Here is a 13314-nt window from a genome sequence, read left to right on the forward strand (position 1 = left end):
TCAATTTTTTTAAGAAGCATGCATGAAAACTGTGATCTTGTTAGAAGAAAATCTGAGATAAAGTTTTGCTCATAAAAGGAAAAGAGGATGCATTACAATCAAACAGGTTAAAACCATATACAAAAATTTTCAAAGTACAAGGTAAAGAGTGTAGGCTAAGTTGAAAGCGATTTTATTAAAACTTCAAGAGATGGTTGTGTCACACCAAAAGAAGTTCAAATCACCTCAAAGAAAGGCACTGCTCAAGTAAAAGAATGCAAAGTTAAGGACAACCTTGCATAATAATAAATCAAAACTTGTTTAGAAAGGTTTAAAACAAAATTCTGAGAATACACTTGAAATCACAACCTTATAAGGATATTCAATGATATTAAGATGCGTTAAGAAGGAAACCAACTCATTTTAAGAAAGGAACTTAAATCAAAGGAATTCAAATAGGATTCATAAAGCATGACATTCATAAAAACGAAAAGCTTAAAAAGGAATTAATCCATCCTTAAAAGAAAATTTATGAGCCCAATGTTTTCAGAAGAACAACAAATGCATAAATAATGTGTTATGCTAAACCAAATTCAAATTAAAATAAATTAGGTGAAGTTTGTCAAACAAATATCAACTGGGATAAAGGCAAAAATCTTTCTTTGGAATTTTGAAAAATACCTAAGTACACATAATCAAGCGTAAAAATTGTAATAAAGTTGTTTGAAAATAAAGTTGTATTTAAAGTAAGTATATTTCCATAAATCAATAAAAGAATGGGTGATGCATTGGAAACAAACAGTCATAAACTGTATAAAGAAGTTTCAAAGTTCATATAGAGGAGTGTATATCAAATCAGAAACGATTTTATTGAAATTTAAAGAATGATTGTAGATATATTCAAATAAGAGAAAAATCGAATCACAATTTCTTTAAAAGTAGTCGGAGCAAGTAATTTAAAAGGTATATTGCATCAAGACAAGTTTAAGTCATATTCAATAGTACATGAGTCAAGAAGAGAAGTTTAAACAATAAAAGCAGATATCCAAAGAATTTAAGTAGACATATGCGCTTCAGATCATACAAGGATGCATGTAAACAAAAGAATAGGGTTGGAAAATAATCAATTTACTTTTCAAGAAAGAAATCACAAACAAGAACTTCAAAGCAGATCATGAAAGAACAAGTCACATGACACCCGCAGAGCTCAAGACACATAACCGAGTAACATCAAGAATTAACTCCTAACGTTCCCAAAACCCACGATTTGCGTTACCTATTACTTCTATTTTCCCTATGATAACCTGTTAACTTTCTCGTACACATAAACCATCAACATTAAGTTGGCCAGACTTAACATCAGCAGATATGCAATGGTAAGTTAACAGCGTTAATCAATAGAAAGTCATATGCATAAAGCTCTATTTCTTGTCATCCGGACAAGACCTATAACATGATAGACACTCAGAGTATGCAATGAAGCATAGTCAGTCCATTCCCAAGGCTCTAATTAGGATGAACTGCTTTGATACCATAATGTAACACCCTTACTTTTAACACCTCATGATCGTACTAAAAGCTCAGGCGTTACTTACCTCTAATCAGTTAATTTAATATTATGATTATTTAATATTGAGCCTTCGTGAATATAAACGAATCCTTAGTTACAAAATTGAAAAATCTTTATGTTAATCCACTTAATCACATAATTATATTCACATAATAATAAATACAAAAATTTAATCAAAACTTCTTAAATTCAAATCTTGCCCCTCTAAAATCTCAAAATGACAATTGACGAGGGGTAAAGTCTTAATTAAATCAACAAACAGAAAGTACAACATATATATAAAGTTTGTAGATCAGTCACACCTTCGCGCCAAAGCTTCCTGAACCTGTCCTAAAAAAGAAATTCTGTAGGAGAGTGAGAACATCGTCCTCGAAAGGTTTCTCAGTAGAGGATTTAAGAATTGTTATAAGAATATACGTATAAAAAGAAGAATTGATTTTAAGGCAGTGATTATCATTCATCCTATGAATCTTTTAAAAATCAACGACTAATCATCCAAAAAACCTTTTCAAAGAAACAATATTTAAATATTCAGAAAAGCTAAAACCTTTCTTTTCTTATAAGAAAATCTTAATGAGTTTCCTAGACTGTATAAATGACAAACCTATTCCAAACATAGGTTCATTAAGTCTATGCTGAACCAGTTTGATCTTTCATACTTTATTAATACCTCATTCAAAAACCAATCACAGTCCCCCAACTCAGGCAACTCAACCAAATCAGCAATCAAGTCATCACATAAGGAAAACAACCTTCAGCTTCACTACCACCAGTATGAGAAATTTCTCAGTTGCATACATACAATACAAACAAGAAAAACACATATATGATGCAAATACAGCAAGTAGGCCAAATAGCAGATAAGCATAGTTAAACAGATAGGCAAACCTAAATCTTTAAAACTAAATCTTTAAAAATAAATCAAACTTAAAACATATGATCTTTAAAACCAAATCTTTCTAAATAATCAATTCAAATGAAGCTTTCTGATTTTTGTAAACATTTCGGCAGAATCTCCTCTAAAACTCGGACTCTGCCACCCTTTTCAGGTCTCATCCAAACATTCCTCAAACCCTTCTCAACCATTTCCAAACAGTAACTCATTTCTAATAATCAAACTATTTCCAATATCAAATCATTTCAAATTTGTTTTAAACCAAATTTCAATATAAAATCTTTTCTAAAACCAAATCATTTTCAGAATTAAACTAAATTCTAATATTAAATCTTTTCAAAAGTCAACTTATTTTCAATAACGAAACATTTCCAAATCTCAAGAAAACCAATTTGACAAACGCCAATTTAGAAAAATCAATAACTCAAAATATTCAACCTTCTCAAACAATCAATAATCCCACCAGACAAACAATCACAAATATTCAGAGCAACTCAGTTCAATCCATAAAACTCACATAATCACCAAAATATATTTTTGTATCAATATCAATTTATAACAATTCTCAGAAATAAAATGAGTTTAAGAAAAATGACCCTTCCTCAAAAAGTCGAACTAATGCATTAAAGAAAACCTTTTACCCTGAGCCCGAAAACAACAGCATCAACTCCGACTATGTTCCACAGCTGTAATAGCTGCAAGGGCATCATCTAACAATAGTAACTTAACCCTGACATAAAATCGTCGTACAAAACTGAATAATCTATAACAAAACAGCGATAAAGAGAGGTTTTTAGAGCAAAAGACCTACCGCATAAAAAAAGAACCAGGAACGAAGCAGAGGCAACTCCAACGGTAACTCTGGCAGCCATAACCACAGCTTTATTTCATCTTTGCAGCGACAATGACAACACTAAACACGACATGCAATCGCCGTAATTCAACCCTATCATAAAAAAGCCGCAGAAACCTCAGTAATATATAACGGAAAAGCGATAAAAGAGGTTTTCAAAGCAAGATAACTTACTGTACTCAGAAAAGAACCAAGGAACGGAGTAGCTGCATCTCTGGTGATGATTTTTGGTGAGCTGAACGGTGGCAGAAGCTCGTGACGGTGGCAGTAAGGTTCAGAAGGCAAGCAAGGTGAAAGAACGGAAACAGGAGCAACCCATCTCTCCCCTATCGAGCATTTTTCTCTCTCTGCGAAGCCCACTCCACTATTGACGACGGCGATGCTCCATTGTGGTACGGATGGTGATGGCAAGCACAACGGCTACGGGACAGCCTTCTTATCTCCCTTCAAGCTCCTCGGTGATGACACAGCAGCGGTGACGAGCTTCAACAGTGACGAATCATTGGCGATAGAGGTCCGGCAGTGGCGAACAGTTCTACCTCCGCATTCTTCTCTTTACGCGACTTTGCCTCCACGCCTCCCTCTCTTCGGTTCGAGCTTGACGACAACACAACGATGGCAGCACGACGGTGGCAAAGCAGCGGCGGAGTGCAGCGGTGACGACTGCACGCGGTCCCCATCTTTCTTCCTGATCTCCCTTCTTCCTCGGATCTCTTTCTCTCTTCCTCTGCTCTCTCCTCTCTTGTCGTTAGTGTGGGTGTGAAGAAGAAGAAGAAAGAAAAAAGAAAAGGGGAATGGCAGCTAGTTTAGGAAAATTAAGGGTTAGGATTGTGTTTTTGGGGATTTAGGGTTTCGATTTGGGAATTAGAGTTTAGGTAGAGTATTAATTAAAAATCTAATTTAATCCCTTAAAATTTATTTGAAAATATTATTTAATTATCAAGTTGCTAATTGACTTTTAACCAAGTATTTTAATTTAAAATTAGAGATAATGTAATTAATTTTCTTTGCTTATAAAAATTAAAGTATTAAATTCTAACATCTCAATTATTTAAACTAAGTCATATAAAATTCTTATTCTTTTATAACTACTAAACTTTGTCATTTAAATATAGAAAATTATTCAATAATTGAAAATTAAGTAAAATTTCTATTTTAATAATTAGAACTTAATTTAATTACTTTTAATAAAAGTAGTTTATGAAAATAAAATCTTTAATGAATAAATAAATTGAAATTAGCTCATAATAATATTTTTCAAAATTTATGGGTCTTACAATAATTTTGGGTTTAAAATGTATTTTCACAAAATGTGATTAATATGTTCATTTTATAACTTAAAATTAGAAATAATTATTTGAGCTCATTGATATATTGATGAATAAAAATTTTATGTTCTGAAAATAATCTTTACAGTAATATATTTGAATTCTAAATTGTTATTCTATCTCGAATATTTTATAAAATTGTTATATTACTCGTATACATTTTACCCTAACTCTAAATTTTCAAATAAACCCTAATTTTACAATCCCTAAGCCTAACATAATGTAAACATACACACATACAGAAGTAGAAAAGGAGAGAAGGGAAAATAGAGAGGGGGAAACGAGAGAAGAGGGAGAGCTCGAGGGGGGATCAGAGAATGGGAAGGAGAGGAGAGGGGAAGGGAGAGGCGCTACCGGTGGTGACCACAGCCACCGTCTCTACTGACCTTGAGGGGAAAACGAGAGTGAGAGAGAGACACGCACAGAACGCGCAATGCGAGAAAGAGAAGGAGCTCGTCTTTGTTGCCGCCTTCGTCGCGCCTTGCCGCTGCTGCCGTTGATGGAAGCTGCCGCTGTCACTGGAAGGAACCAAACAGGGAGAGGATATCACTATTGATGCTGCCGCAGAGAGGAAAGAAGGGACGCGTGTGAGAAAGTGATGCAACAGTGGAGGAGCCGTTCCTCTGCCGCCGCCACCGAAATTCCTGGTTGCCGCCGTTGTTCATGGTGAGTTGGTTGTGCCCTAGCTACCAAAACCACCATTTCTGAACTCTTATTGCTCTGTAACAATCCTATAGCTTAGGCAAGTCAATTTTTCATTGTGAATCCTTTTTTCAAATTGTGTTCTGTGTAGCTTGTAGGAACATGTGGTTTCATATGAGGCTAGATTATAAGTTTCAGGTTCAAGTCTCATCTTGATTGTGTCATGTAAGTTTTTCAATTTCAATACTATTATTAATTTATAATTAAAAGAGTATCTATTTCAATGAAATGTCTACATGCGAGGAGGCATAGGTAACTCAGTGAGTTTTTTTTTTATGAAAATACTACCTTATAGGTTTTTCATTAGTCTACTAGTTATGACTTATTTCCACTACTAATCTTCATCTATCATTCTGCATCCAGATGTTAGGATGTAATAGCAGAGGTCATTCATTTACACTTGCTTTATTAGGAATAGCTGCTGATGAACTTCATCTTTGTGGTGATCCAGCTTCTGTTCCCTTTATTCAAGAAATATTGAAAGTTACTGGTGATGATGTTGAGGTATCAGAAAAACATCACCTAGAACAACCAAGCAATCATTTCCTTTTCTTCTTTTATTTTGGTGGTGGTGGCAATAAGCAATGAGGGCCAAGCCAGTAGATTGGTTATAGTTATTGCTATTTTCATTCCTGTGGATTTTTCATTTTGGTAATTACTGTTTGATAGAATTTTCTCCTTTACGTGTGCTACAGGTTCACTATTATGAGAGGTTATCACCTTTAGTGCCGTCGAAGGTCCCTTTTGGATCTTATTCTAATATAAGAATGGTGATTGCATTTAAACCTTTTCACACTGAGACATTTACAAATTAAAGGTAAGATCTTACAATTTTTATATCATAATATTTTTTTGTGAATTTACTTGCATAATTCATTCGCTTGTCTTATATACACAATGGACTAACTAGTAGAAGTTGGCATTCATATTGTTCAGAAGAAAATTGAGAATCAAGGAAAGCATCTTTATTCAGTAGTATATGGCTCGCTGCCACCAAAAACTCAAACAAGGTAGATGTGGATTCTTACCTAAGTTTTAATTTCCCTGTTGACTTTCACTTTTTTCATGGAAATCTGATATTTGAATTTCAAATTTTACTCTTTCCATACAAAAATTTATGCTATTTGTTTCCTTATTTAGAAAACTTCACGTGTGTCAATAATTGACAATAAATATCATGCTAGCCAAAATCAGTTGTGCTCCAGTCTTATTTTTATAATAGATTGTATTTGGATTCCAATCCTTAAGAATTTTTTGAATTGAAATTTTAATTAGGACTTCATGCAAGCATGTTCAATGATGCAACAAGCGAGTTTGATATTCTAGTGGCTAGTGATGCCATCAAAATGGGTCTTAATTTAAACATATCTAGGATCATATTTTCAACCTTGAAGAAGTTTGATAGTTTTGAATTTCGGGACTTGATTGTACTTGAAATAAAATAGATTGCAGGTAACACAAGATTCAACTAAATAGATAGACACCTTTCTGAAAAAAAGAAAAAAATAAAGTCAAGAATTGTGCTTTATGTTATGTTATTAGAAATTAATCAAATTATATTTTTATATTCTATTCAAATTTGAAGACTTTGATTTTAAATCTTATTTTATTTCAGGGTTTTTGAATGCATATTATTGCAGGGAGAGCTGGTAGATATGGGTCAAATTTTCCTGTTGGAGAAGTAACATGCATAGATGCAGGGGATCTACTCTTGCTTCATTCATCTTTAAACTCCCCATCACCCACTTTAAAGGTAACTTGAATTCGATCACCCTATATGTATGTGTTCCTAGACCAAAAAAGTTGATGAAGAAGAAAAAATGAACAAGAAGGCTCACTTTAAGTATGAATCAGTTTATGTCAAGCCTTTTGTTGATAACTTGATATGAATAAATTTCTTTATTTCAGGACTTCTATTTTGATATTTATGTTTAACGCTTAATTTGATGTAGTGTGTTGGATTACTTCCTACTCCCTACTTTTTCTATTTTTTGTTTTGTTTACAAGAAATTATGTTGAAGAAAAAAACAAACTTAATTAAGGTCACAAATTTTGAAGAGCAAATGTTAGAGAGTAAAAGTCATGAACTTGTGGACATAACGATGATAAACCTACTTGATACTTAGCTATTTTAATTCTCTTTTGTTATTGTATTTTTTGCAAAATTAGATGATATAGTTCGAGGTTGTTATGACCTAGGCTAGTATTATGGTATTTTGAAAAATGATGACGACAATTAGAAGTAGTTATGACTTAGACTAGTATTATGGTATTTTGCAATGATGATATAATGTGATTGTAGATCTTACATAACACTTTATAAATCAAATTTGATGGAAAATGTTCAATTAGTTTCTTCTAGTAATTTGATTCAAATAGTTAAGGTTATTTATTAACACTATATTAAAAAGATAGTTGGAACTAATTTTAATGTAACATGAGAAAACTATTCTAAAGAAAGAATTATATAATTATAAAAAATCATTGTCAAAAATTACAAAAGGCAATGGTGTTAAAATTGTTGCCAAAGGCAGTACAAAATTGCAATGGTATTAAAACCGTTACAAAAAAACACCGAAGGCGACGCTTTTAAGCCGTTGCCTTTGTGAATAACAAAACTACAACAGCTTAAAACCGTTGCCTATCCAGTTATGGTTTTAAACCGTTATGTCATGGAACAGAACGGTTCTAAATCGTTGTCTATCCAATAACAGTTCTGAACCGTTCTTTAAAAATGGTTGTTAAAACTATTGTCTATGCCAGTAACTATAGCAAAGGTTTTTTTGGTTGTCATTGCCTATGAGCATTGGCAACGGCTGCATATACCACAGGTAGAAAACCGTTGCCTAAAGTTTTTGGAACGGTTTTCTGATCTATGGCAACGGTTTTTGACCGTTGCAAAAATTCTTATTTGTTGTAGTGAACTAAGGTTGAGGACATAGACAAAACAACGAAAGGTAAATTTTCGGTCTCTTTGAATATGTTGTGGTTTTTTAGACTCTTTGAATATATTACTGTAATTTTATTAGTCTCTTTGTATAGAGACAACGGTGAGGAGAATACAAAGACCTACACAGTGCTTGAAGATTCATACAAGATAGTTGAAAGATAGAGAAGAAATTACTCTAGATGATGAAAGGGAGACAATTGGTCCAACTGATGAAGCTATAACCAACTTGAGCAAATTTTTAGGCACAGTGGCAAGGAATTTAGATTTTTGTTAATTTACACAAATTGAAAGGGGATTAAAGATAAAGAGGCTATTTGGGAATATGTTCTAGTGAGAATATTAGTCTTATTACTTTTCATTTCTTAAGAAAACATACATATTTTATTCTTACTAGCTAATAATATTTGTGTTTTGTAGACTAAACTCATTTTTTTCCATACAAATGTATGAGCAAGATGCTGAAAAGTCGTCCTAAAAGCATACCTGAGATTCATTTTCGAAAGTTGATTGCTTATTGGAGAAATGAAAATGTTAAAGTAAGCTATGTGAAACCTAGTTTAATTGTGCATACAATTATATTATATACATTAATGAGCGAAATATGATGACTTTTTGATAATATTTGTCTCTCGCTATTTAGAAAATATCTATGCAGAATGAAAAAGATAGTGCACAACAGAAATTTAGGCATCGAAAGGGACCAATAAATTTTGTAAGAATACGTGCAAGATTGGTACATTTTTTTACAAATTATTGTGCATTTGTATGTGTGTGGTGTGTCTATGAGTATCAAGTATGTGTTTTTTTAGAAATAACATCATTTTAACTCTCTTTTGCTAAATGCTATTTGAACTGAACTTACAAGCTGCTTCTAAGAAAAGTAATGAACCACCTACTCAAGCAGAAATGTTTGTTGAAACTCACCAAAATACAAAGGACAAATCATTGGATGAAGACACTTTAAATGTAATTGTAAATATTGGGAGTTAATTTGGTCAAAATAGGATATGAGTTTTTTGTGTCTTGGCCATTTGCTAATCAATTGTTATAATTTTGACGCTTGTAGATGAGTTAAAGACTCTTGATGTTGTTCTTAATTTGTATTTTCTTTAATGTTGTCAAATGATATATGTTTTTAGTCCAATTGTGTAGTTAGTCTTCTTTTTTTAATTATTCTTATTTTTCTTCAAATTAACATAGGCACATCTATAAGCTAAGAATGAAAAGTCTAAAGAATCAACAGTTAGAGCTTTCCAATCCATATTTGGGAAAGAAAAGACAGGGCAAGTGTAATGTTATGGAAGAGTTACCAAGTAACTTTGTTGAAGAAAATTGAAGAAATTGCTACCCTTAAGCAGTAATATGTAAATGAAAAAGCAATCTTAGAGAGTAAGGTTGATGTGATGCAACAAGAAGTAGATGAACTAAAATCTCTTGTTAAGATGCTGTTACAACAAAAAAGCTCAGGAGTGGACCTTGAGATGTTAGTTGCTCAACTAGGAAGCACTTTAGGTAATCCAAACAATGATGCTAATAAGAAGGTATCATTTGTTGTTAAAATTTTTTATAACTTATCATATCTTAAATAATGGTTAATTTATATTAATGTTGATTCTATTATTTTGTGTATCCAAATAGAGAAATGTTATATATATGTTTGTCCTCTTCTCTCTCTCTTAAACATTTTCTTAGTAAGCATTATTAGTACTAGAAAGGTGTAGTTTTATATTATAGTTACTCTTTTTTTGTTTTGTTTATAGAAAAAATCATGTTTTTGGAGAAAACGAACTTAATTAATGTCACAAAATTTGAAGATCAAATGTTAGATAGTAAAAGTCATGAAGTTGTGGACATGATTATAAACCTACTTGCTACTTAATTACTTCAACTTTCTTTTGTTATTGAATATTTTGCAAAGATGATATAGTTAGATGTTGTTATGACTTAGATTTGTATTATGGTATTTTAAACAATGATGATGATATAATTAGAAGTGGTTATGACTTAGACTAATACTATGGTATTTTGCAATGATGATATAATATAATTGTGGATCTTACAGAATACTTTGTAAATCAAATTTGATGGTAAATGTTCAATTAGTTTTCTTTAGTAATTTGATTTAAATAGTTATGGTTATTTATTGACACTAAATTAAAAAATTAGTTAGAATACTAATTTCAATGCAACATGAGAAAACTATTATAAATAAAGAAATATATATCTACAAAAAACTATTATCAAAAGTCACAAAAAGCAATGGTGTTAAAACTGTTGTCAAAGACAGCTACAAAATAACAATGATATTAAAACCATTGCAAAAAGCAACACAAAAGGAAACGGTTCGTAAACCATTCTTAAAGACATCAACAAAAGGCAACGGTTTTCAAACCATTGTCCAAATTAGTAACAAAGCTACAACGGCATAAAATCGTTGCCTATCCAATTACGGTTCTAAACCGTTTCTTAAAAATTATTGTGAAAACCATTGTGTATGTTAGTAACAACGGCAACGATTTTCTTTGTTGCCATTGCCTTAAGTAAAAAACCATTGCCTATTAGCATTGGTAACGACCTCATATACAACAGGTCAAAAACTGTTGCCAAAGTGTTGCCTAAAATTTTAGGAACGATTTTTTTATCTATGGCAACGATTTTCAACCGTTGCGAAAACCCTTATTTGTTGTAGTTGCCTTCGCTTGTAGGAGGTTAAATCCCTCCCGAGATACTATTGGAGAGCCAGAACAAAACTTCAACTTAGTTGTCTTAGCAATGGCAACCAACTTGAGAAGAACAAGATTGAGGAACAGAAGGATTTTTGAGGTGGCCTCCAAAAAAGGAGTACAACTACTGTGGAGAATATGCTCATCCATTAACTCAGTGATTGGAAATTCCCGAGAAGCTATATCACTAAGATTTTGTGTTCTTCCTCTTCCAAGAAGTAAAGTTTTGCTCTTTTCTGACTGATGGGAAGGAGGATGAGGAGTCTATGGCACAAAGCTGTTTCTTGGACAACTTGAAGTAGTTATGGAACCAGAAGTCGGGGACCCTTTCACCACATCTTTCTTTTTAATTTTTTGAACCTGATAGAAAACACAAAACTTGGAAGTTATTTTAGCTAAAAAAACTTGACTATTAATACTTTGATCATATAATAAAATTTTAATAAATATAAGAAAATAATAATGACCAAGTTCACTCTAATGTAACTTAAAGATTTGGTGACTAGCATCTTGGAAGAAAGCGATTGGGAGCCTTTCCCTAATACTACTTAAGAATGTCTACAAAGGCCTGATCTTATCTATCTAGACTATAATACTAATACCTAGGAGTACCACTCTATTGGTACCAATACATAGGGACCTTAAAATCTCCCTCAAATGTTTCAAAAAAGGGGTGAAACGTAGGTCACACAAAAACTTTGAAGTAAAAAATCTTAATGTCATGGAAGGAATCTTTAAAAAGTTGAAAATCTTCCAGTTTTGTGAAACCCTAAAGGAAAGTCATGTTTGCCATCATCATTAAATGGTTGTGTCAAGTGAAAAATATGGTAAAATATAAGGAAAAAAAAAGAGGAGTAATGTCTAAACACAATACCTAGAGAGAATTTGAAAAGCTTGAAAAAATGCCCAAAAATTTAGATGAAACTGTGAAGGGGAAACACTACAATTTATAAGAACTTGACTCTTAAAGTTGGTAAATGATAATCTAGTCCCTATGTGGGTAAAAATGCAATCATATATATAAATATAGTGGCATGTGGTGAATCTGGATTGTAAACACAAACTCAATCCCTAGAGGCTAGAGCTACTATCCTATAATTCTCTTCATCCTTTAACCTCAGGGACAGTGAGTGTGCCTCACGAATACCCATAAACTCATAATTTACAACCGAATTTGCGCTCTAAAATAATCAAATTAAGGTACTCTACACCTACAAGGACCTCAAAGGGCAATTCGTACACTCCTTTCTTCACCATAGAGAATCAGATACACTACAAAATGTAAAAGTAGCATTCTAAGCTAATAAATTCGGAAAAAATACTAACTACTCATAAGCATCTACTACCAAGGAATGGAAAGCTCTCTCCTAAAAGAGAGCACCCAAAGAACCCCAAAACTTAAAAGCATATCATAACAACTCATAGGATTCCAGGGTCGGCCACTAGCAGGAGATTCCTTGGAAAGGGCAATGCTTAACCATATTTACAGGTGATAAAATGACACCAACACTTCTATGAAACTAAATAATTCTTAAATACAAATAAAAAACAACAAAATATACAAACAATATCATCTAATAGTAGCAGTAAATTCTAAGAAAAATTTCAAGTATTTGTAATAGAAAAAAAACAAAATCATAATAAAAAGTTACAAATATAATCACTGAGAAAAAACAAAAATAGCATTCGAAGGAATCATAGAGAAGAACTAACCTGGTGAAGAATGCGTGAAAAATGACATGAAGGTGGTGGAATTGTAACAAAAACTCAAAGAATAACTCAAAAGAAAGGCAACTCTTCGCGAAAATGAACGGAGGAAGAAAAAAGGAAGACAAAGAAAGAATACATAGAGAAAGTGAGAAGTGCAAACTATTATCCAGATAAAAAAAAAAATTATTGCCTCATTTAAATGATGAACACGATTCCCTAAGCTATGAAATGAAGCGGGAACAGTTGAAAAGACGTTCTAGATCCCCAGTAATAACATCAATTTTGCGACCTATATTTTCAAACCATCACCACACTGACTATCGAAAAACGGATTGTAATCGTTCAATAACTGCCTCCCTTAACCATTCCAATAAGTCTGGTTACACTCATTTACACATGAATTTCTACCAAAAATCCAAGATCAAAGTGTGACCCCGACTTTGGATACTTGAGTATTGAACTATTGCTCGATGCTCGAGTATAGGCAATATTCCTAGATAGGTCAAATGATTGGGAGGTCCAAATATGACTAGGGTGCTCCACGAATGGCTCTGGCCAAAACTAGTTCGACACTGATCTTAATCTGATTTGGCCCATGATAGGA

At 32.6% G+C, this 13314-nt stretch overlaps 2 long non-coding RNA genes across 2 annotated transcripts; one reads left to right on the forward strand and one right to left on the reverse strand.

Annotated features, from left to right (window-relative positions):
- Positions 4936-7186, forward strand: LOC107608321. Its single transcript, XR_001612809.2, has 3 exons — positions 4936-5291; positions 6264-6337; positions 6968-7186. It is a non-coding gene; the product is annotated as an uncharacterized LOC107608321 (long non-coding RNA).
- Positions 7481-7661, reverse strand: LOC107608734. Its single transcript, XR_001612979.2, has 2 exons — positions 7581-7661; positions 7481-7522 (listed from the first exon to the last, which is right to left on the reverse strand). It is a non-coding gene; the product is annotated as an uncharacterized LOC107608734 (long non-coding RNA).

This window comes from Arachis ipaensis, chromosome B07 (genome assembly GCF_000816755.2).
Source record: "Arachis ipaensis cultivar K30076 chromosome B07, Araip1.1, whole genome shotgun sequence".
NCBI lineage: Eukaryota > Viridiplantae > Streptophyta > Magnoliopsida > Fabales > Fabaceae > Arachis > Arachis ipaensis.